Raw genomic sequence first — 22605 nt, 5'->3', positions numbered from 1 at the left:
GCTAAAGTTACCATAAAACTTAAGCAAGGTAAAGGACATGAAATCATTCAGTAAAGTGAAAAGCATTATACAGATGTTAACTATTATAATTATTCTAAACTGCTGAACCATATTATCAACGATTCTGTTTATGAAACACACACACACACACACACACACACACACACACCTGAGAGTGTAAACCACGGTGACAATCCAACCGAGTACTGTCATTCATTAGTTGTATGATCTTTTTTTTCAAGCTTTTATTTAAATTCTAGTTAGTTAACATATACAGTAAAATTGGTTTTAGATGTAGAATTTAGTGATTCGTCACTTACGAATATAACACCCAGTGCTCATCACAAGTGCCCTCCTTAACACCCATCACCCATTTAGTTCATCCCCTACCCACCTCCTTCTATCAACCCTCAGTTAGTACTCTATAGTTAATATTCTGTTATGGTTTGCTTCCCTCTCTCTTTTTTCCCCCATCCTCTATGTTCATCTGTTTTGTTTCTTAAATTCCACATAAGAGTGACATCATATGGTATTTGTCTTTCTCTGACTGACTTATTTTGCTTAGTTAGCATAATATACTCTAGCTCCATTCACAACATTGCCTATGGCAAGATTTCATTCCTTTTGATGACTAATATTCCTGAGTAACAAACACCTTCTTTATCCATTCATCAGTTGATGGATATTTGGGCTCTTTCCATAGTTTGGCTATTGTCAATAGTGCTGCTATAAACATTGGGGTGCCTGTACTCCTTCAAATCTGTATTTTTGTATCCTTTGGGTAATAACCTAGTAGTGCAATTGCTGGGTTGTAGGGTAGTTCTACATTTAACTTTTTTTGAGAGAGAGAAAGAGAGAGAGTATGTGTGGAAGAGGCAGAGAGACAAGGAGAGAGACACAATCCCAAGCAGGTTCTGCACTGTCAGCACAGAACCTGATGCAGGGCTCAGCGTCATGAACCATGAGATCACGACCTGAGCCGAAATCAAGAGTCAGACATTTAACTGAGTCACCGAGGTACCCCATCTACTTTTAACTTTTTAAGAAAACTTCACACTGTTTTCCAGAGTGGCTACACTAGTTTGCATTCCCACCAACAGTGTAAAAGGGTTCCCCTTCCTCCAATATCCTCACCACCATCTGTTGTTCCCTGTGTTGTTAATTTTAGCCATTCTGACAGGTGTGAGGTGATATCTCATCGTAGTATTGATTTGTATTTCTCTGATGGTGAGTGACGTTGAGCATCTTTTCATGTATGTCTTCTTTGGAGAAATGTCTGATCATGCCTTCTGCCCATTTTAAATTGGATTATTTGTTTTTTGGGTGTTGAGTTTAATAAGGTTTTCATAGATTTTGGATACTAACCCTTTATCACATATGTCATTTGCAAATATCTGCTGGTGTGATTTTCTACAAGTCACTTCATATCTCAGGACCTTGGTTTCTCTTTATCCTGGCCTATTTTGCATACTTAATATGAGTTCTCATGAAACAATGACAAGAACACACTTTGAAAATTGCAAAGTACTACATAAATGTAAGCCATGGTCATTATCTGGGATTGTCAGCAAGAGTTGACTTTACTCCAGTGGACTTAGAGAAAAGAACTTCTATGTTGGTGTTTCTTGAACCCGTTTACTGTAAAAAGGAACCATTTTCATCCCTCAAAATACTTTTTTTTCTAAATTGAACTGATATATATTAATTCAAGAAAACAGTTACTGGCAATTTATGTGAATCGAAAAGGAAAGATTATAGCATCGATCTCTTCCTTAGGTCTTGGCAAAATGAAATTTAAAAGAATTTCTGCCATCCTTCTTCTGTGGAACCACATTCAGCACAATGTTATAACATAATTGCAGTGTATCTTTCATAAGAACAAAATGTAGCCAGGCCGTTAAAGCTGGCTTTCTTGAAAAGAATTAGCCAAGAAAAAAATAATACACATCTACATGATACTTGAAATGATTTTATTTCATTGTATTACACTATCCAGGGACCCAAAAAAGTATAAAAAGGAGTTTTTCCAGGTCTTCTGTTATTTGGGCTTTAAGTAGAACATATTGAGAAGCAATAACTTCAAAAAATGAGTCTTTAGAACTACACATGAAGAAATAAGTGGCCATAAAATCGAAACACAGTAGGATAAAATAATAAGCTTCATATAGTCCTGTATTCTAAATAAATACTATAATAACTATACTCATTCTTCTTTCATCTTTGGATTTCCTTTCATTTTCGTACAGAACTTCTTGGTACTAAAATGATAGTTCTGACTCACTGTGTACTCTTTCAATTATCCTCAATGTTTATCTTTCTCTGTTTCTATCAAATAGTACCTGGTTTTCAAATTAAGCTTTAAATTTTTTTTACTGATTTATACTTTTTAAACCTTATTTAGTAGTACAATAATAGCAGTTATTATTTTGCGTTGTGTGTCCCCTTTATTTTGTATTCCATCATGAGATCTAAGGCCAATTTTGAATATACAAATTACTTCACATCCCTGATGGATGTTATCACCATACACTATATTAAAATTATTCCATAACTGACAAACACTAATGCTTTTGTTTAATGGGACTAAAGAAAAAGATGAGTGTGTGCATGTGTGCACGCGCACGCACACACACACACACACACACACACACAAGCACAAGTCTCCCTATGAATATGATCCTAAGATTCAGGGGTAAACAGGCAGATGCATTATACTTTCAGTTACCAAGGCAAATGAATCAGTTTTGTTATGGAAAGGCTGGAGGAACACAAGCAACCCATTAACTTTAAGGGCCATCTGGAGAGAGCCCTTGACAAAGCATTAATGGAAGACAAAACTAAAGGCGTCATGTCAATCATTGTACGTGTATACTCAGCTGGCAACCATGACTTTACAAAAAGGAATGAGAAAAGACTATGTCTGCTTAGAATTACCAGAATTTATAGAATAATTACTCATTGTGATGGGACAAAAATATTTATGAACAAAAAGTCTTATTGCCTCATCAAAGTTAGTTTATACTATTTCAAATTTTAAGAGAAAACACTTGAAAATATTTTTATTCCTAAAGTTTTAAACTAAAAATATAAAGGTTTTAATTTTTTATCCTTGTAGATAAAGCAGGACATTCCAATAGCATGATGTATGAAGGCTGAATTTCTGATGAGTTGTTTTCATTCATTTAAAAGCATCATCAATTATCTAGTAAATACATGCTAAAGATGTACAAACATGAATAAGTGTATTACTTGTCCTCTAGAAGTTTATAAATACAGAAGCTATTTCATTATTTGTGTGTGACTTCTCAGCTTCACAAAAGACATATACAAAATAGTTCACTGCTTGCTTTTCTTTGAGTCCGTTTTTTTAAAAGTGTTTCTAATTTTTGTTATTACTGTTTTCATTCTGACTAGTTTGGAAGTAAAAACACTACCACTGATGCAACCATCACAACACATCACCCCCATGTCTAACGTTTATATCAATAAAAACACAAGATTCACCCAGTTCTAATTCAGTCTTCAATGGCTTAATTACATTATCACCTCAGAACATAGATGTAAGCAAAAACCAAATACTATTCATAGGAACCAAGGTCACCACTACTAATCCCAGCTCAAGGTGTTTCTTATTTGTAGCATAAACTGGGCATGATAACTGAATTATAATCCTGAATGTTTCTCCCCAAATTATGTGTTTTGGAATGTTTGTCTTAAGAAATGCTTATCTCCTAAAAACCATCCCTTGGGCAATTGTGTCCGTATTTCTTTTTTTAAAGTTTCACAGGGTTCTTAGCATATTAAAGGCTCCTGCAATAATCATTTACCTTTGCCAAAGCCTTTGCTTCCTGAATTTATTTGACCAGGCAACTCCCCGTTCCCACCTTGCCCATTTAAGAACAGGCGTGGATATCTCTCAGAACTAATATTTTCAGGAAGAGACTTTGAGAAATGTTGTTGTTGACTGACACAGGAAAGAATTAATTCAGATGGAGATTACATCCTCCTAAAGCTTGAAAAGTCTAACTACTCTGCCTTAGGAAGACACCAATGCAGGGTACCTAAAACAGTGTTTAAGTTACAATGCTTCTTGATATTCTGCTTCCTTAAAGATATTTCCAAGATTTCAAGTGGCCCAGTTATGCTGGGGATCTAACTGGAGAGCCCTCAGATAGTACATTTTTTCCCCTGCTATACCCATGGTTGTTCAAGGCACTTGCATGGTAGAGACATAACGTGAAAGATTGAAAATGTTAAGCCATTTGTTTGTACAAAAAGCTCTAAATGAGGCAGAGTTTATTTGTTCTTTCGTCCCCAAATATTCCACTATCAAAATCAAACACTGGTAAATTGTCCCTCAGTAAGAAAACCATTGACAGAGAATATTAAAATAAATAACCACCCAATAATGCATGATTTGGAGCTACTCGGGAAAAGCTACAAGCATTAAATAAATTTTAGCTCACGGGGATAAGATTACTTCCAAGTTTTTGCATTAGGAAATCCTCCTTACCTCAGTCAGGTGCTGAGTTTCTGTCCCCCACCCCATCCCAGGGCTGCTGGCCACCTGCTCCTCCATGCTCTCTGTTCGCTCTCTGTTCTCTGTTCACACAAGGTGGTGGGAATTCCTTGGGTAAAGAATCTACATTATGGAGAAAGGAAACTGTACAAAATTTCTGCCAAAATAGTTCTTTCTCTTGATTTTTTTTTCTGTTTTATTTCATTTCCCTCTTCTTCTGCCACTAGACTCTGTCTGGCATGATATATATTTTTAGCATTGAAATCCTGGCAAATACTGTGAAAAGTATTAAGCGATGCAAAAGTATATGGAAACAAAACAAAAACAAAACAGAAGCCAGGCCAACATTTCCAATATCCAGAAGCAGATGCAAAGGAGGACTGGATGTCTGCACCAATTAAGGAAACAAGAGACTTAGCTTACTAACTTCTTTGACTCAAAACTATAAAGCAGCCAAATCAGCACCCCTACATGACTCAGCTGTTTTTGCTACATTTACAGTAGACATATTTGGCATGTAATAGGTTCCCTCTATCTCTGTCACCAAAGGTACTGGAAATAAGCCTATGGGACTGGCCTTTAATGTAGAAAAGCCAAGATAATGCCCAACTAATAAAAACAGGATCAGTGCTTGTCAAGTCTCTGGACAATTAAATGCCAAGCTTGCTCCCCTGTCCTGCCCTATCAAAACGATCAATTTAATATGGGGCAGAAGTAGATTCTATTGAAAGGCTTAGGAAAACAAGTTGCATTAGTTTAAAAGGCCCACACAAGAGCTTAGGAAGCTGTGATGAGTGACATATAAGAGCTAGCTGGACAAAGAAAACCATGAGCCTCAGAATGCCCCACTGCTTCTTTCTGGATATCTTTAATTGGCAAGAACAGTTCAAGGACCTTCTAATCTCCCCAGTGAGGGGATAGCAAATCCCAAGTGCCATCTCTGGAGGCAGCTAGTGGATACCACAGCTACAACTGCAGCATAAAAATACCCTTCTGCTAACCTACTCAGGCCTTGCCCTAGCAACTCTCCTGGGCAGCTGTGTCTAAAAATTGCCTTGCTGCTTCTTAGAAGTGGTTATAAGAGCACATCATAGCCAGAAGTATAATTTAAAATTTTGTTCTATCTATCTATCTATCTATCTATCTATCTATCTATCTATCTATCTATCATCTATCTGTCTGTCTATCTATCTATCATCTCCCTATGTATATATCAAGCTAAGCTCTCTGGTCACTAACAGATTTAAGGAATGTCCAGGCAACCTGGTGAGGCAATTCCCAAGCTGGTTGTTTCCTTGATGACGTGTAGTAATAAAAAACCTACCTGGGATCTTTTCCTCTCTTCATCACAGAAGTAATTTCTTAAAAGCCTGATCCATTCCCTAGGAGAGAGAAACAAATATAAACTCTGTGAGCAGAGAAGGCCTTTCCTATATTCTGTGCTCAGACACTGTCTGCAGCTGCAGAATCATGAAGTTTACGGGGAGACTTCAAGCTGGCCAGAATCAAAGGAGGAACTTTGCTGTAACAAATAGCCCAAACCATCATAGAATGGAATTGCTAGTATTTATGGCAATTTACTGATTCTACTATCAACCATAGCCCTCCATATGGAGAATATGCAGATACTTTTTGTTCCTAGTAACACTAAATTTCTGAAAGCAAATATCCTTTCTTACCAGGTATCTGGTTAGGTGAAAATTCCTTTGGAGTTCACCTAATCATGTACAATCATTGCATCAGTTATGAAACAAAGCTAAATTTCATTAAAAGGATTCTTCAACAATCAGGTGATGAAAAGTATCATACTTTATTTTGATTTTCTAAATCAAATACTCTCTTAAAACATATACATATATTTTTTTATTTATCACAGACTCATGCAGAAACAATACACACTTTGTGTGTTTCCCCTTTAGATGTGTTTAAACTAGATTGGGGTTTGAGGTCCCCAGAAGAGTCAAGTAGGATTATTTTCCTTTGGAAAGATGAATAATTCAAGAGATGTCTATCTGAATAAATTTAAGTGCATCTTGATTTTGACTTTTACAGGTGTGTCATACAAAAATCCTGTCAGTAATTATTCCCTACCCCATCTGAAAAACAGAGTTGCACTGATATAACTCAACAAAAGCTTCACTGAACTGGAGCAGAATGGTGTTTTTCAAGCCCGTTTCGAAGTCCGGCATGAATAGCCACTGGATTTTCGTTCTCACAGTCTTGTTCAACATTTGCATTGTTTGCGGAGGACTCTCTTACTATTGCGTTTTCATCGTTTTCTGACTTGGATTTTAAAAATTTATCATAAGGTACTATGTTTGATATTTTAAGTAGTTCTGAGGTGGAAGAGCTTATTTTCTTTTAAAAGACTAACTACAGAAATATAGTTTAATGTGTTGAAGGAAAAAGAAAGAAATTAGTTGCCATGGAAATAATCTTTAATCCACTGAGAATTTTAATCCTTTTAATTAAAACATTAGAAAACTTAAATGCTATTTAAGTTTTAAAACAGAACTATTTGATCATTTAAGGGGATCTTAGTATCTAACAGCATTTCCTTAAACACAACTAGTCAAATTGGTGAGGATATTGTTATTTCCTTCCATCCAGCCAGTGCATCTGTGACATTTGAATAAGACGTAGACTTTGGGAGGGAGAATTTGCCTAAGGGAAAAAGCTAAACCCTAACAAAAAGAGGTCCAAATAATCTGTTAGTAAAGCTGATACTTGATATTTGTGTTACTGTCATTAGATCATGTAATCTTCACAATTCTTTAAGGTGAAATTACTGTTGTCTCTACTTTACAACTGAGGAAACCACAGCTGGAAGAAATTAAGTAAAGAATGTATTATAAAAAATATAAATAATTATTACTTCAATTATATTATTAAGAACTGCTCTTAAAGGAAATGAAAGGAGTCCAAGTGTCTCCTGTCAATCTGTGAGTTTTCAAAAAAAGAATTCAGTTAATTTTCAGGGAAAACAGCTCACTAATGAAATGTTTAAATAGCTACTAGTTAAATCTGTTGGGATAGTTACTTCATTTTGTTTCATTGGCCAATCTAGTCAGCTTTTAAGGGCCACAATAGAAGTCAAACAAACTCAATTTTCAGGATCCTGGGCTACAGAGATTTCTTTTTTTAAATAAAAATTTGTTTCCTATTACACAAAATGAACATTACATTCCTGAAAGGTATGGCATTATGGAAAGCTGATTTAGAAAAGAGGATATTCAGAAAATGTATGAAACTTAGCTTCCTAAGTTTTATAGAAAAATATAAAATAAAATATAACAAAGTAAAATATAAATATAAAAATATAAAATAGTAGAGCATTCAGCTCTACTATTCTTGACTTCAGCCAAAGGTCCAAAGGCTGAAGTCTGGAAAATGGGCCTGTAGTCCAGATAATAAAGATTATTTGTTGATGAAATTCATAGGATTAAATCTTAATTTTACATTTGATTTCAGTCATTTCCTTTAGATTTTTTTAACATTCTTCAAAATTCAATGATTTGGGCCAGCTTTTTATCGTCTTAGTCATTTTCTTACTGTCACATGTGAATGCATGCATCATTATTACTTGTCTGATTGCCATTCTCAAACATTCACTTACTTGAAGTTAACTATGCTTAAGATATATATTTTCTATTTCATGTTTTAAAAAGTCAAGAGAAAAATATGACTTGAAATTCATAAATGTAACTTTCACAGAACTAAAAAGTACCCACAGAAACTTTATCTCACTCAAGTTAGTTTGTGTCATTTGTTAAGTGCCTAGATCTTTCCTTATTCCTGGGAAGCATTTGGTCTGTAACCTTAACCTGTACTTAATTCCTGTTATAACATTTGAATTATCATATCAATAAACTGCCACTGACAAATATAGCTAGCCCTACTGGTCTGTTTCCTTTAATATTTGGAATTGCTGTGAACAATTCAGACAGTCGCTGTAGGTGCTAATTGTACTGCTTCTGATCCATAATGGACAGACCTGAAAAAACTCTAAGGTGATTTAGGAAAATGTGGACATTTTCAGATGAGTGGTCTACTACATAACAAAAGGAGTACGGATGACTTCTAGGAATGACCTCAGAGGACACTACCCTGTTTATTTTCCAAGTGAATTTACAGTAAGACCACCGCTGTCTATTTCCTCAGGAAATGAACCTTGGTAAATAACTGAATTGGCTGATAGCCGAGGAGTTAATCCTTTAAGTACCAGTAAGCAGGGATTTTATTGAGTGAAACTCTTTCTAAATTGCACTATTATACTCTCTGCTGTTTGTTTATTTGTTTATTTATTTGCAATTGATGTAGAGTTGGCACATAATGTTATATTAGTTTCAGGTGTACAACACAGTGTTTGGACAATTCTATAAATTATGGTGCACTCACCACAACTGTAGCTATTATCTGTCACCATACAAGGCTACTACAATACCATTGACTATATTCCCTAACTAGAAACCTGTACCTCTCACTCCTCTTCACCCACACTGCTCATCTGCCACCTCCCTTCTCTGCTCTTTTAATTTTTTTTTTTAACATTTATTTTTGAGAGACAGAGACAGAGCACGAGCAGGGGATGGGCAGAGAGACAGAGGGAGACACAGAATCCTAAGCAGGCTCCAGGCTCTGAGCTGTCGGCACAGAGCCCGACGTGGGGCTGGAACTCACAAACTGTGAGATGGTGACCTGAGTTGAAGTCAGACGCTTAACTCACTGCGCCACCCAGGCGCCCCTCTCTGCCCTTTTAAAACCCTTCTTGGTGGCTTGGAATGAGAATACTGAGCCTCAGTTTTTGTGACAGAATGATGGGAAACCACTTTGGAAAAATGGAAAGACAAGTGAATTTGGATTCAGCAGCCCTGACTTTTCTGATTATGATACTTTATAACCACACGATTTTAGACTTATGTCTTTGTTTTAGTTTGTCTCTGAAAATTAAGGCCAAAAACATCTCCTTGAGCTGCTGTGTGAACAAATAAAAATGATTTGGGGGCATTTGGGTGGCTCAGTCAGTTGGGCCTCTGACTTCGGCTCAGGTCATGATCCCCCAGTCTGTGGGTTCGAACCCTGCATCGGGCTCTCTGCTGTCATCACTAAGCCTGCTTTGGATCTTCTGTCCCCCACCTCTCTTAAAAACAAATAAACATTAAAAAAAAAACTTATAAATAAAATGAATTGTGTAAAACCATCCACTAGTACACATTTACAATATGTTGTTATATTTAAGTATTTAAATGTGGTTGTCTCCATTCCGAACTTCCCCCAGGGGGGAAGGACCCTTAGCTCTGTCACCTGGAGATGCATCAGAGCCCGTGCAACCACAGGACCTCTGTGCAGTGACGCTGGCTCCACAGCCAGGATGAGCCCAGACCACGCTGAAGACCCAGCTCTGCTTCTCTCCTATCCTTCTTTCATCTTCCCCCAAACCATTCTCGACACACCTGTCAACAGCCTTCGACTTGTTCCCATCAGTCAAGATATCATCCATTATTTCTCCACCACTAACCTAGTGACACTCGAGACAACCTTCCCTTACACTGAGTGCTTTTAGGTGTGAAAAATGAGTGATCATCTCTATTTCAAGATGGTGAGAGTGTGTCAAGAACTCACTCCAAAGTCTGTCAATCCTTCATCATCCAGAGCAGATAATCTTAAACACGTGAGCAGTTTTTCTTGAAGCTTCTCTGAAATGCCAACATCAAGTGGAATTCCAGGCATGCTCAATTTAAAAGTCTACAACCTAAGGTGATAATAATGTTCAAAATTCTGTGAGGTGCCAGGGTGACAGATCCACATGTTTTTGGAATTGCTGTTGTTACAATACTTTGTAGCATGATTAGCACTCTGGTTGGTGGATCCACTCAGGGAAGAGACAGAAGTAGCAGGAAGTGTGTGCCTAGTCAGTAACTGTCCTCTGAGGAGACCTGGGAGGCGATATATCCTGTATTCCCTTTCCAGGAATGCAGACAGGACACGGATTTCATTTACAGGACACGGATCATATTAGGCTTCCTCTGAGAAACTCTAAATGGACAGGCTAGGGTATCCACTCCTAATTCTCACTGAAAACTTGAGCTCTGGAAATTTCTTTCATAGAACAAAAAAAGATGACAGAATCAGCCAGAAAAAAAGTCTTTTTTTTTAGTTTATTTATTTATTTTTCAGAGAGACACAGAGAGAGAGAGAGAGAGAGAGAGAGAGAGAGAGAAAGAGAGAGAGAGAGAGAGAGAGAGAGAGAGAGAGAGAGAGAGCAGGGGAGGGGCAATGAGAAAATCCCAAGCAGGCTCTGAGCTGTCAGCACAGAGCCCAATGTGGAGTTTGAACTCATGAACTGCGAGGTCATGACCTGAGCTGAAATTAAGAATCCTATGCTTAACTCACTGAGCCCCCAGGTGCCCCCAGAAAAGTCTTTGTGCATCCATACATTTCTATGAGAAACATGGACACTGTAACATCTTTGAGTATTCTGGAATTAAGACATGTTGGATCACCAAATGTTATCCTGCATGAGACCCAAGAATGTTCAAACATAGAAGAACATGCAGTTTCTCCTTATTTTTCTTATGTCTTGGAGAACTTGATTCACTTGCAGACAGACATTGGCAAAAACCATACCAAAGTGGACTAGTCCATCAGAAATTAGACTCTTGTTAGAAAATACGCTTTCTGGAAAATTGACAGAATTTTTTTTCTTTTGGTAGTCACAGTCACATCCATTTTCTTCAATGCCGTGTGAATTTGAAATGCCAAAACTCCCCTCCCTAAAGTTAATATGCCTTAATTAATCATGTAAATCTTTGCCCTTTTAAGAAACAAGTAGCCAGAAATCAGGAAATTTCTCGAGATCCATTCACAAAAGAACATGGTCTGGGTCAATAGTTCTCAAAGGAGGGTGCTTAAGAATCTCCTATGAAGTTTGTTGAAATGTCCAAGCTTCTCAGAGCTTTTCCAGTGGTGGGTCTGGGGTGGCACCTAGGAATCTGAATTCATAGAAAGCACTCCAGTCACAGTCTGGATTTTACTGTTCTGTGAGCTCTGATTGTGATTCAGTGCTTGCAACTGCATCAAACTTCAATGACTCAAGATGTGCAGAGCACAATGACAGATAGCTTTTCTGAAGCTGGGCATTATAAAGGTAAGGAGTGCTAAAAAATTAACTGACTCTGCAGCAGTTTAATGCCTTCATCTGTTTCTAGTGAAGATCCACATTTTTAATGCATCAGCCTTCTGATTTTCTTCTTTTTTTTTAGACGGAGAGAGCAAGCTCAAGAGAGGGGCAGAGGGAGGGAGTAAGTGAGAGAAAGTGAGAGAGACAGAGAGAGAGAGAGAATATCTTAAGCAGGTTCCACGCTCAGCGCTGAGCCCAACTCAGGGCTTGATCCCATGACCCCGGGATCATGACCTGAACCAAAATCAAGAGTTGGATCCTCAACCAACTAAGCCACCCAGGCGTCTCTCTTCTGATTTTCAGTACAGCAGTTGGAATCTATACAATTAGATAGTTTTAATAAGAGGTCTACTTCTCTCTGATTCCCCGAGTACTCCCACTGTATAAACCACTGCACTACCCAGAGCACCAACCTTTGCCCAGAGATTCCCAGCCCAAGGCAAGCTATCTCCACAAGAAGCATCTAGAAATGTGTGTGTGTTTGGGGGGGGGGGTGCATTTCTGATTTTAGTGACTGAGGGTACCACTGTGGTGCTAACCATCCTGCAATGCTTAGGACAGGTGCCAGGCTCTGAGCAGAGGGGTGACCTTAACAATTCTACCAAATGGAGTTGTTCCATCCAAAATGACAACATGTCTCCCATTAAGAAACTCTGCTTGGGGCGCCTGGGTGGCGCAGTCGGTTAAGCGTCCGACTTCAGCCAGGTCACGATCTCGCGGTCCGTGAGTTCGAGCCCCGCGTCAGGCTCTGGGCTGATGGCTCGGAGCCTGGAGCCTGTTTCCGATTCTGTGTCTCCCTCTCTCTCTGCCCCTCCCCCGTTCATGCTCTGTCTCTCTCTGTCCCAAAAAATGAATAAAAAAAAAAAAACGTTGAAAAGAAACTCTGCTTAATATTACCAAGTTGTCCTCTCTCCCAAGAGCTCTGTAGCCCTTATACACTCACACTTATTCAGTCTTTCTTTCGACAGACAATTATTAAGCACTTACAAAGTGGCAGGCCCTCTGCTAAGTGCAGAGGACAGAAAAGAAAAAAGAATGTAGTCCTTGTCCTCAAGAAGCTCTCATGGTGGAAGAAAACCAATTTATTTCAATACAGTGCAGTGAGGGCTGAGACAGAGAGGAACAAGGGATGACAGGAGCAGCCAGGAGGACCAGGTACTCACTGAGGTCTTAGCAGAGAGAGTGATGTTGGACCAAGAATCGGGGTCCAGGGATAGGGGTGGGGGTAAAAGGGAGAAGAGTAAAGGCTTTCCAAAGAGAGAAACCAACACCCAAATAAAAGTCAGGCCACTGAAAACATTTCACTCAGACGAAGCACAGGGAGGGTGTGGGGAGAATAAAGGACCAGGAGTGGGCTTTGGAAAGAAGACAACGAGCTTAGTTTTAGATATTCTGGGGTTGGAGGTGCAGAGGGCAAATGGTGGAAATGCTCTTTAGGTAGTGGGGTAGATGGCTCTGATATTTGGGGGAAAATATGGGGTGAAAATACAGATTTGAGAGTTAGTCAGCATGTAGGCTGTAACCAAAACTGTTGAAACTAAAGAGACCTCTTAAGAAAAAGCAAGCTAGGGGCGCCTGGGTGGCTCAGTCGGTTGAGCGCCGACTTCGGCTCCGGTCACGATCTCGCGGTCCGTGAGTTCGAGCCCTGCATCGGGCCCCTGTGCTGACAGCTCAGAGCCCGGAGCCTGTTTCAGATTCTGTGTCTCCCTCTCTCTGACCCTCCCCCATTCATGCTCTGTCTCTCTCTGTCTCAAAAATAAATAAACGTTAAAAAAAAATTTTTTTTAAAAAAAAGAAAAAGCAAGCTAGAGTGCAAGAGGTTGGCACAGCCACAGAGAAAGAGGTTAAGATATATCTTAGCCAAGAGAAGAGACAGTATAGAGGAGGAGTCAGTGGTCCACAAGGTCAAATGCAGCTGAGAGGTCAATGAGGATAATGTCTAGGAAGAGCCCACTGGGTCCAGCCACCAGGAACCTAGTGAGAGCGACCCTGGCAACTCTCTCAAGGAGTAGCTGCCATTGAAACGTGGACATGACCTAGGAAAGGAGAGAAAGGAGGGGAGGAATAGCTGGAGGGGAGAAAAGAGGTTCAAGGAGGTCTGTTTATTTGCTTATTTAAAGATGAGAGAAATCTGAAACATTTATATACTAATAGGAATGAGCCATTAGGTTTTCAAGGAAAAGTATAACTACAAAGTGAACTTGAGAACCTAGAAGCTTGGAGTCCTGGCCACAGGAGGGAGGAGGGCAGCACAGTAGTAAAGGCAGGTGCCTTTATGGATTTGCTGTAAGGTAGTTGAGGCTCTCTCCCTACAATGACTGACTGATTTCCTTATACCTCAGTCACTACTTTTAATTTCAGACAATGAACCTTAAAAAAAAAAAACCAACAGCATGAGTAGTGCATGTATTCAAAGTACATACCTGCAGCATTCATTCATCCAACAAGTATTTATTGTAGGCCTGACATGAGCCTGATGTGCTGAGCACATTTACAAAATATCTGCTCTTCAGGTAGTGGGAGACAGACAATTAACAAAACAGTATGTGATCTATCCGGTGGTGAGGAGAACTAAGGGAGAAAACAAAGGTCAGAGGTGAGGAAGTGCTGGAGGTAGGGGGCTGGTAATTTTATGCAGCGAGGTCAGGGAAAGCCTTGTGGTGGGGACACAGGATCTGAAGGAAGCAGAACGTGAGCCATGCAAGGCTGAGGGAAAAGCACTCTGGACCGTGGGAACTGCAAATGCAAAAGCCCGGATGCAGGACTGAGCCCGTGGAGCTCCAGCGGCAGTAAGGAGCCTCAGGTGGCAGGGGGCAAGAAGCCAGCAGCAGGCGGTGGGGACAGAACAGGGAAGGCCAGGCAGCGTGGAGTGTATGCACCCACGTGGGGGCTTTGACTTTTCCTATGGATGAGATGGGGTCCAGTGCCAGGCTCTGAGCTGAGTAGGGACTTGAATCCACGACCCATGAAACCCTGAGGCTGCCCAGGTGAGAACTGAGGGGACGGAAACAAAGGTGGGAGGCTGAAGACCTGTGGAAGGAAAGGCAGTGACCCAGGCTGGATTCCAGGGGACAGGCTGGAGAAGCAAAGGAGGGCAGAGACATGGGTCTGACTGCATTTGCAGTGCCATACTGTTCTAAGTGCTTAACATGAATTAACTGCTCTATTCTGACAAGAACTCTGTGAGATAGGTACCACTACTCAATCTGAGAGATACCCTCCCCAAGCAGCCATACTTACTCATGTGATGGACTATCAATCTACTTTTGAAGTGCAAGAAAGATATGAGGTCAAAAACCAAACCAAAAAAAAAAACAACAACAACAAAAAAACTGAAAAAAAACAAAAAAACACAAAAAAACCCACTGTTTTTGAATAAAAAGTATTGTGCTTTGATTTTGAAATTTGGTTTACAGGCATGACCAGTATGAACTAAAACTGTAGTACACTTTTTAAAATGAAGTAATATTTATTTTATTTAATGAACATTCATTTGTTACTTTTTTGCCAGACTTAATTAACACAGAACAGGAAGTGAGAATATTATTTTATTAATGAGAGGAGACAAATAATTTCAAGTTTCTAATAGTGATACCAGAAGGATATTTTGGGAGCTCTACAGGCAAGTCCCAAAATAGTAACACCACTTTAGCAGAGGAACCTCTCTCCACTTGTTAAGCCTGGGTTACAAATGGCCTTGGTATTTTGTTCTTCCAGAAATACATGGCAGTTGGTATCCAAGGCCACCTATAGCCATGAGAAAGCTATTTTAAATGTCCTTTTATTTTTTAACATTTATTTATTAATTTTGAGAGAGAGAGAAAGAGCATGTGTGAGCCAGGGAGAGGCAGAGACAGAAGGAGAGAGAGAATCCCAAGCAGGCTCTGTGCTGAGCACAGATTCTGATGTGGGGCTGGATCTCAAGACCATGAATGAGATCATGACCTGAGCAGAAATCAAGAGTCCAACCATTAACAGACTGAGCCACCCAGCTGCCCCTAAATGCTCTTTTAAATAAGCAATGTAAAGAAGTGTGGGATTTTTATAATATTCAGTGAATTCTAATTTTTGCTATTTTTAATTTATTGACTATACTTTTCATTTGGAATTATAATAAGACCTTTATAAATTATATCATAAGATACTATTGAACAGTAGGTTAATTTACAACTGAGATTCAATTTTTTTTTTTTTTTGGATTTCATTACAATACAAACAATATGGTGTTTCTCCAATATCCATTCATTGGTTATTTGTTTACTCAATCTATATTTATCAGAGTCTAATGGAATTTCCATATAGGAGAGATAACAAAGTAGCATATTAGTGGACACCAGTCTCATGACAAGTCTCTCCTTATGTGTTAATTTTAACCAAAACTATTTCAATCCTTTTCTTTCCCATGTGTTACCAAATTAAAAATTGAATGAGCATTCCTTTTGTACAGGAACATTAAAAACACATTCCTTCCCCTTAATTTACCAATAGAACATCAAGGACTTCAAATTCTTTGAACATATATGTGTATTTCAGTTTGTATTTTCTACTTAAAAGTTCAGTAACAGATACACTGGGAACTGATCAGACATTTCCAAAAGTCCTATGACTGCGCACGTACATTTCAGTTTCCTTTAGGACATGGCAACATATCTTGTTTGTCCAAAATAGCAGGGAGAAAATAAATCCTATTTGATTTATACATTTTTATACTGAAACTAATACTTTTGCAGAAGGAAATGGCCGTCAAGTTTGAGTGCGGATCACAGCCCTTTTATCAGGTTGGAATCCTGCACACAGCTGATAACCAAACAACTGGGCATATCAGCAAATTTAGACCACTGAATTCAGCAAGTCCTTATGGGGTGGAGTTTCAGAATGAGCATCCAGGTGAACTAATATTCAATGGGAAATGGGTAATTTTCTGGTGATAGCACTGAGAACTTCCAAATCACCAGGAATAGAGAATTTTATTTTACATTCTAAGATGCAGGATTTTTTGATGACCAGCTCACATTAATCAACCAGTAATAGAATCATTCCAATACTATTTGAACAATAGTAAAATTCATAGTTGCTACTGATCCACCTATTATAAATTACCTATTTCCCTTATAATAAAAACTCTTTTAAATAATGTCCACTTCATCAGGTCATCAGTTAATAGATACTCCCCATTTCCTCTGTAAAACATATTGGTGGATGCCCACAGCCCAATAAACATTCTCTGGTATGCTCGTGCATTTGTGTTTCCATTGTTTTGAATTGCACAACTGCTAAAAGTCAACTGAGTTTATTCCCAAATTTATCCAGGTTGTACTTTTTATCAAAATTGTATAACGTATCTGGAAATTGATAAAAATATAAGTGTAAAGGGACTTAATGCTCTTTTAATGAAAACCATTTAAGTGATGTAGAAAGATAATGTCACAATCACCAAGTGGCCCAAGTAACTGCTGTGAATGAGGTGTGATTAAGACAACTATAAGAGCTTGGAAGAAAATATATAAGTGTCAGATTCTCTAAACAGATTGATATGCAACCATATTTGTATTCATTCCACTTCAAAGCTATTGATATTGATAATCACTGGCTATCATTACTGGTGGGTTAATACAAGAAAGATGAAGTGGTATTCTAAACAGTGGGTGCTTACTCACAGAAGAGCCTTGGGTCTGAGGCACCTGGGGCCTCAGGCAGTTAAGTGTCCAACTTTGGCTCAGATCATGATTTCACCATTCCCAAGTTCGAGCCCCGCAGCAGGCTCTGTGCTGACAGCTCGCAGCCTAGAGCCTGCATCAGATTCTGTGTCTCCCTCTCTGTCTCTACCCTTCCTCCACGCACACTCTCTCTCTCTCAAAAATAAATAAACATTAAAAAATATTTAAAAAAAGAAAAGCCTTGGGACTGATATTAAAATATTGATGAATGCATACATATTTGCTCATTTTAGGTTAAAACAAAGTGTGTGAGATTATATATAATTTGTTTTATGACTCCTCATACTTAACTGACTTTTCAAATTAATCAGCCAACTATTGACCAAGTACCCATTCACTTGGAGGATTCCTCCTGCACCTATTCACTCGGGTTTACTGAATTTCTTCTTATTGGACAACTACTTTCAAGTTCCTGTGTAGAAATAGTGAGCTGATTTCAGATGGTCACTGAAGGGGGAAAATATATATAACTTGTTATTTGCCTCCACTGTAATGAAATGATAAAAAAAAAAAACATTCCTCAGAATAACTAGGGCTTATTGCTACAAAAGAGCTCCCAATGAGTCACTCCTCCTTGATTTCATACCCTCGGATACAACTCTCCAATATTATTAATTTCTTGGACTGACAAGACATGACAAAAGCAATGTTGTACAAGAACTGGGCCTTGACCTTAAGAAGCCTCATTCTTTTTGTTTTTGTTCTCTTGCTGCCATATGATGCCATGCAAGGAAGCCCAAGCCAGCCTCCTCGTGAACTGCACCTGATGTAAAGAGACAGACTTTGGAAGATAAAAGACCACTTTGAAGAAGGAAAGGCTAAACCACCACCCACTTGTTCCAGCCATCATAGATGATGATGGTGCCAGCATATGACTAAGTCTGTCTTGGATGCTCCAGACCCAGTCACAACACCAGCTGACTGCAAACACGTGAGTCTGGCCAGCTGATACCACATGGAACAGAGACCAGCTGCCCAGCTGCCCAGCCTGTTTGCAGAATTTTGCACAAATAGATGACTGTTGTTATTTTAGTCCACTAAACTTGGGAGGTAGTCTGTTACACAGTAAAAAGTGACTGTCACAAAACTTTGGAAGGCTATGACAGATGTCCCAGTGGTTCTGTGGTGTCTGGAAATAAATACTCAGAAGCTCTAAGGCACTAGCGACAGTAAAATAAGAAAGCTGCCTCATACAAAAACAAAAAAAAAAAAAAAAAAAAAAAGGAAAGCTAGCACTCATGTTTGCTGAAGCTTTAAGAAAAGGGTTCTGACATTTTTCTTTGATTCAGGGTTTAAATTAAATCCATAACCTTAGAAGCAGCATTTTCCAAAGGCGATTTTGCTCGTAGTGCAGAAATAAAATATGCGATGCTAAAAAGAGAAAGGGCAATGGGAATTCTACAATGCTTTAAAAATAAAATGAAAAGTTGAAGCAGAACAGTCAGGCAGTCTATGAATACCAATTTAATAGTGTGCTAATTTGAAAAATATAAGCCAGACCAAACAGATTGATCATTACAGATAAATATAACCCTGCTGACTAATGTAACTATGATCTTTGCAATCGGTGCGTTCACTGCAGCAGTAACAGATCATTGTTAGAACTGATTTCCAATTCTATCCCCTTATCCCTGCGTTTCCCAATTATTCTCCTCCCTGCTGTGAGCGAAGGCGGAGAACATCAGACACACAGCACTTAGAGCTGGGAAGGGGCAAATGGGAGAGGAGGAATCTCTCCCTCAGGAACTGCTGCTATATCAAAGTAAAAACAATCTTCCAATCACTTGTGTAAATAACCATTAAAATGATGAATCATCCTTGCATTTTCTCCTTTCTCTCCAGTGCATATTAAAAAATGATAATTTATTTCGGAAATGACCAACGTCATTTGAATATTTACATCAGGGGCTACCCACACGTGATAATATTTTTAAAGCAGGAAGTGCTTTCAGCCTGGTACAAGAAGATAAAAAATTACTATGTGGGATATTTGTGGCTTTATTTTTTTTTTAATTTCTCAAGAGACAGGTTTCTTCCAGAAGCACAGTTGATAAAACATGATTTATTTGTATAATTTCACCAGAGAAAAGCTGAAAGTACCTAACCAACTTCAATAATCCTGTAAAATTAACTGCTAGTGATTTTTGTTCATTGTATACCTTAGTCTGAGCTTTGCTTTAACGAATGCCTTATTTTTCTGTTTGAACCAGATAAAAAAATAAACTCTCAGAATGAAATAAATTACTAAAACATTTTTTCATTCTGTATTTGTCTGATAAACTTAGTGCCCTTTATCTTCACTTTGGAATACCACTAAAACTACTAAGTTAATTAATTAATTGTTAAAGTCGCCATCACCTAATTTGTCTCCTCTCAGTTTAAAATGACATCCTCTAATAGCTAAACTAATAAGACATTTATCCTTGAGCATTTGGCAAATAAGAAAATCTTAAAAAGAAAAAATAAATTGAGAATAATCACATGACCCAGAGATAATTACTGCAAATTTTGGTAAATTGTTTCCCAGTGAAGAAACGTGAATGCTTAATGCATCTCAAACAGATCTTCTATTCTGCAATAAAACATGACACTTTGGTCTGATTTTCTCTTTGAAGTTTACATTTCTTGTGATCTTTGGTAAAGATTTTGATGGATACTGTTGTAAATTATTTGTTAGCTGGATATTAAACAAGTGATGAACAATACTATGGTGCAGAATAAGGTGGAAAAGGATAATTCTTTACACACTCATGTAACCATGACACAATCAAGACAGAGAACACTTTCATCACTCCTATAAATTCCTTTGTGCCCTTTTGTGGCCAATCACCTCTGCTCATCCATGGCACCAGGCAACAAATGATCTGCTTTCTGTTACTAAGAGTTTCACATAAATGGAATCATATAGTATATAATCTTTTGTGTCTGGCTTTTTTGACTTGACGTAATTGTTTTAAGATTCATCCATATTGTTGCATGTAACAATACAATGTTATTTTTATTACTAAGTAGTAGTCCATTATATGGTTATACAATAATCTGTTTATTCACCAGTTTATTGGACATTTAGGTTGTTTCCAGTTGGGAGCCATTATGTTTAATGCTGCTCCAAACATTTGTATAACAATATTTGTGTGGGCATGTGTTTTCAATTTCTTCTGTAAATAAATACTTAAATGTGGGATTTCCGGGTCCCAACATTCAATATACACATGTTTGATTTGATTAAAAAAAAAACTGCCAAAGCATTTTACAGACTGGTGCACACCATTTACCTTCTCATCAGACATATATTTGTTAGTATTATTTCCTCAAGTTTTAGCCATTCTGATGGGTGTATAGTGCTATATCATTAGGGATCTGATTTGCATTTCCCTAACGACTAATGATATTGAGAATCATTTGTGTGCTTATTGGCCATTGATATATTTCCTTTGGTCATTTTTTTATATATGATGTGAGGTAAAGGTTAAGATGCATTGTTTCCATATGGATATCCAACTGTACTAATACCATCAATCAAAAAGATGAACTCTTTCACTATGCAATTACTTTGGAAATTCATCAAAGATCAATTGACCCTATACATTTGGATCTATCTCTGTACTCTGTGTTCTGTTTCACTAATAAATATGTCAATGATTAAATCAATACCACACTATCTTGTTTAATGTGCATTCATAAAAATTCTTTAAATTAGGCAGTATAATTCTTGTTTTTCCAAGTGGTTTTTGTCTATTCTGGGTTATTTGCATTTCTGTATAGATTTTACATTCACCTTATAAATTTCTTCAGAAAAACCTGCTGAGTTTCTTACTTGACACATATCCAAAGGCAAGGGAACTGAAAGCAAAAATGAACTATTGGGACCTCACAAAGGTAAAAAGCTTCTGCACTGCAAAGGAAACAATCCACAAAACTAAAAGGCAACCAACGGAATTGGAAAAGATATTTGCAAATGACATATCAGACAAAGGGCTAGTATCCAAAATCTATGAAGAACTCACCAAACTCCACACCTGAAAAACAAATAATCCAGTGAAGAAATGGGCAGAAGACATGAATAGACACTTCTCTAAAGAAGACATCCAGATGGTCAATAGGCACTCCTCATCACGGAAATACAAATCAAAACCACACCAAGATACCACCTTATGCCAGCCAGAGTGGCTAAAATGAACAAATCAGGACTCTAGAGATGCTGGTGAAGATGTGGAGAAATGGGAATCCTCTCGCACTGTTGGTGGGAATGCAAACTGGTACAGCCACTCTGGAAAACAGTGTGGAGGTTCCTCAAAAAATTAAAAATAGATCTACCCTATGACTCAGCGATAGCACTGCTAGGAATTTACCCAAGGGATATAGGAGTGCTGATGCATAAGGGCACTTGTACCCCAATGTTTATAGCAGCACTTTCAACAATAGCCAAATTATGGAAAGAGCCTAAATGTCCATCAACTGATGAATGGATAAAGAAATTGTGGTTTATATACACAATGGAGTACTACGTGGCAATGAGAAAGAATGAAACATGGCCCTTTGTAGCAACGTGGATGGAACTGGAGAGTGTTATGCTAAGTGAAATACGCCATACAGAGAAAGACAGATACCATATGTTTTCAGTCTTATGAGGATCCTGAGAAACTTAACAGAAACCCATGGGGGAGGGGAAGGAAAAAAAAAAGAGGTTAGAGTGGGAGACAGCCAAAGCATAAGAGACTGTTAAAAACTGAGAACAAACTGAGGGTTGATGGGGGGTGGGAGGGAGGGGAGGGTGGGTGATGGGTATTGAGGAGGGCACCTTTTGGGATGAGCACTGGGTGTTGTATGGAAACCAATTTGACAATAAATTTCATATATTGAAAAAAATAATAAATAAATAAAAACCTAAAAAAAAAAAGAAGTTGTGGTTTATAAACACAATGGAATACTACTTGGCAATGAGAAAGAATGAAATATGGCCTTTGTAGCAATGTGGATGGAACTGGAGAGTGTTATGCTAATAAGTCATACAGAGAAAGACAGATACCATATGTTTTCACTCATATGTGGATCCTGAGAAACTTAACAAGACCATGGGGGAGGGAAAGGGGAAAAAAAAAGAAGTTACAGAGAGGGAAGGAGGCAAACCATAAGAGACTCTTAAACACTGAGAATAAACTGAGGATTGATGGGGGTTGGGACGGAGG

The 22605-nt window shown here is 38.3% G+C and overlaps 1 long non-coding RNA gene across 1 annotated transcript in view; it reads right to left on the bottom strand.

Annotated features, from left to right (window-relative positions):
* Positions 1 to 4151: 4151 nt before the first annotated feature.
* LOC131484038 (uncharacterized) overlaps positions 4152 to 22605 on the bottom strand; it is a 72330-nt gene continuing 53876 nt past the window's right edge. Inside the window, exons 2-3 of the long non-coding RNA XR_009247984.1 lie at positions 5844 to 5901; positions 4152 to 4642 (exon numbers count right to left, since the gene is read on the bottom strand). This is a non-coding gene — a long non-coding RNA (uncharacterized LOC131484038). The remainder of the gene's footprint in view (positions 4643 to 5843; positions 5902 to 22605) is intronic.

This window comes from Neofelis nebulosa, chromosome 8 (assembly GCF_028018385.1).
Source record: "Neofelis nebulosa isolate mNeoNeb1 chromosome 8, mNeoNeb1.pri, whole genome shotgun sequence".
Classification (NCBI taxonomy): Eukaryota; Metazoa; Chordata; class Mammalia; order Carnivora; family Felidae; genus Neofelis; species Neofelis nebulosa.
This window is presented reverse-complemented; position numbering and strand designations above follow the sequence as displayed.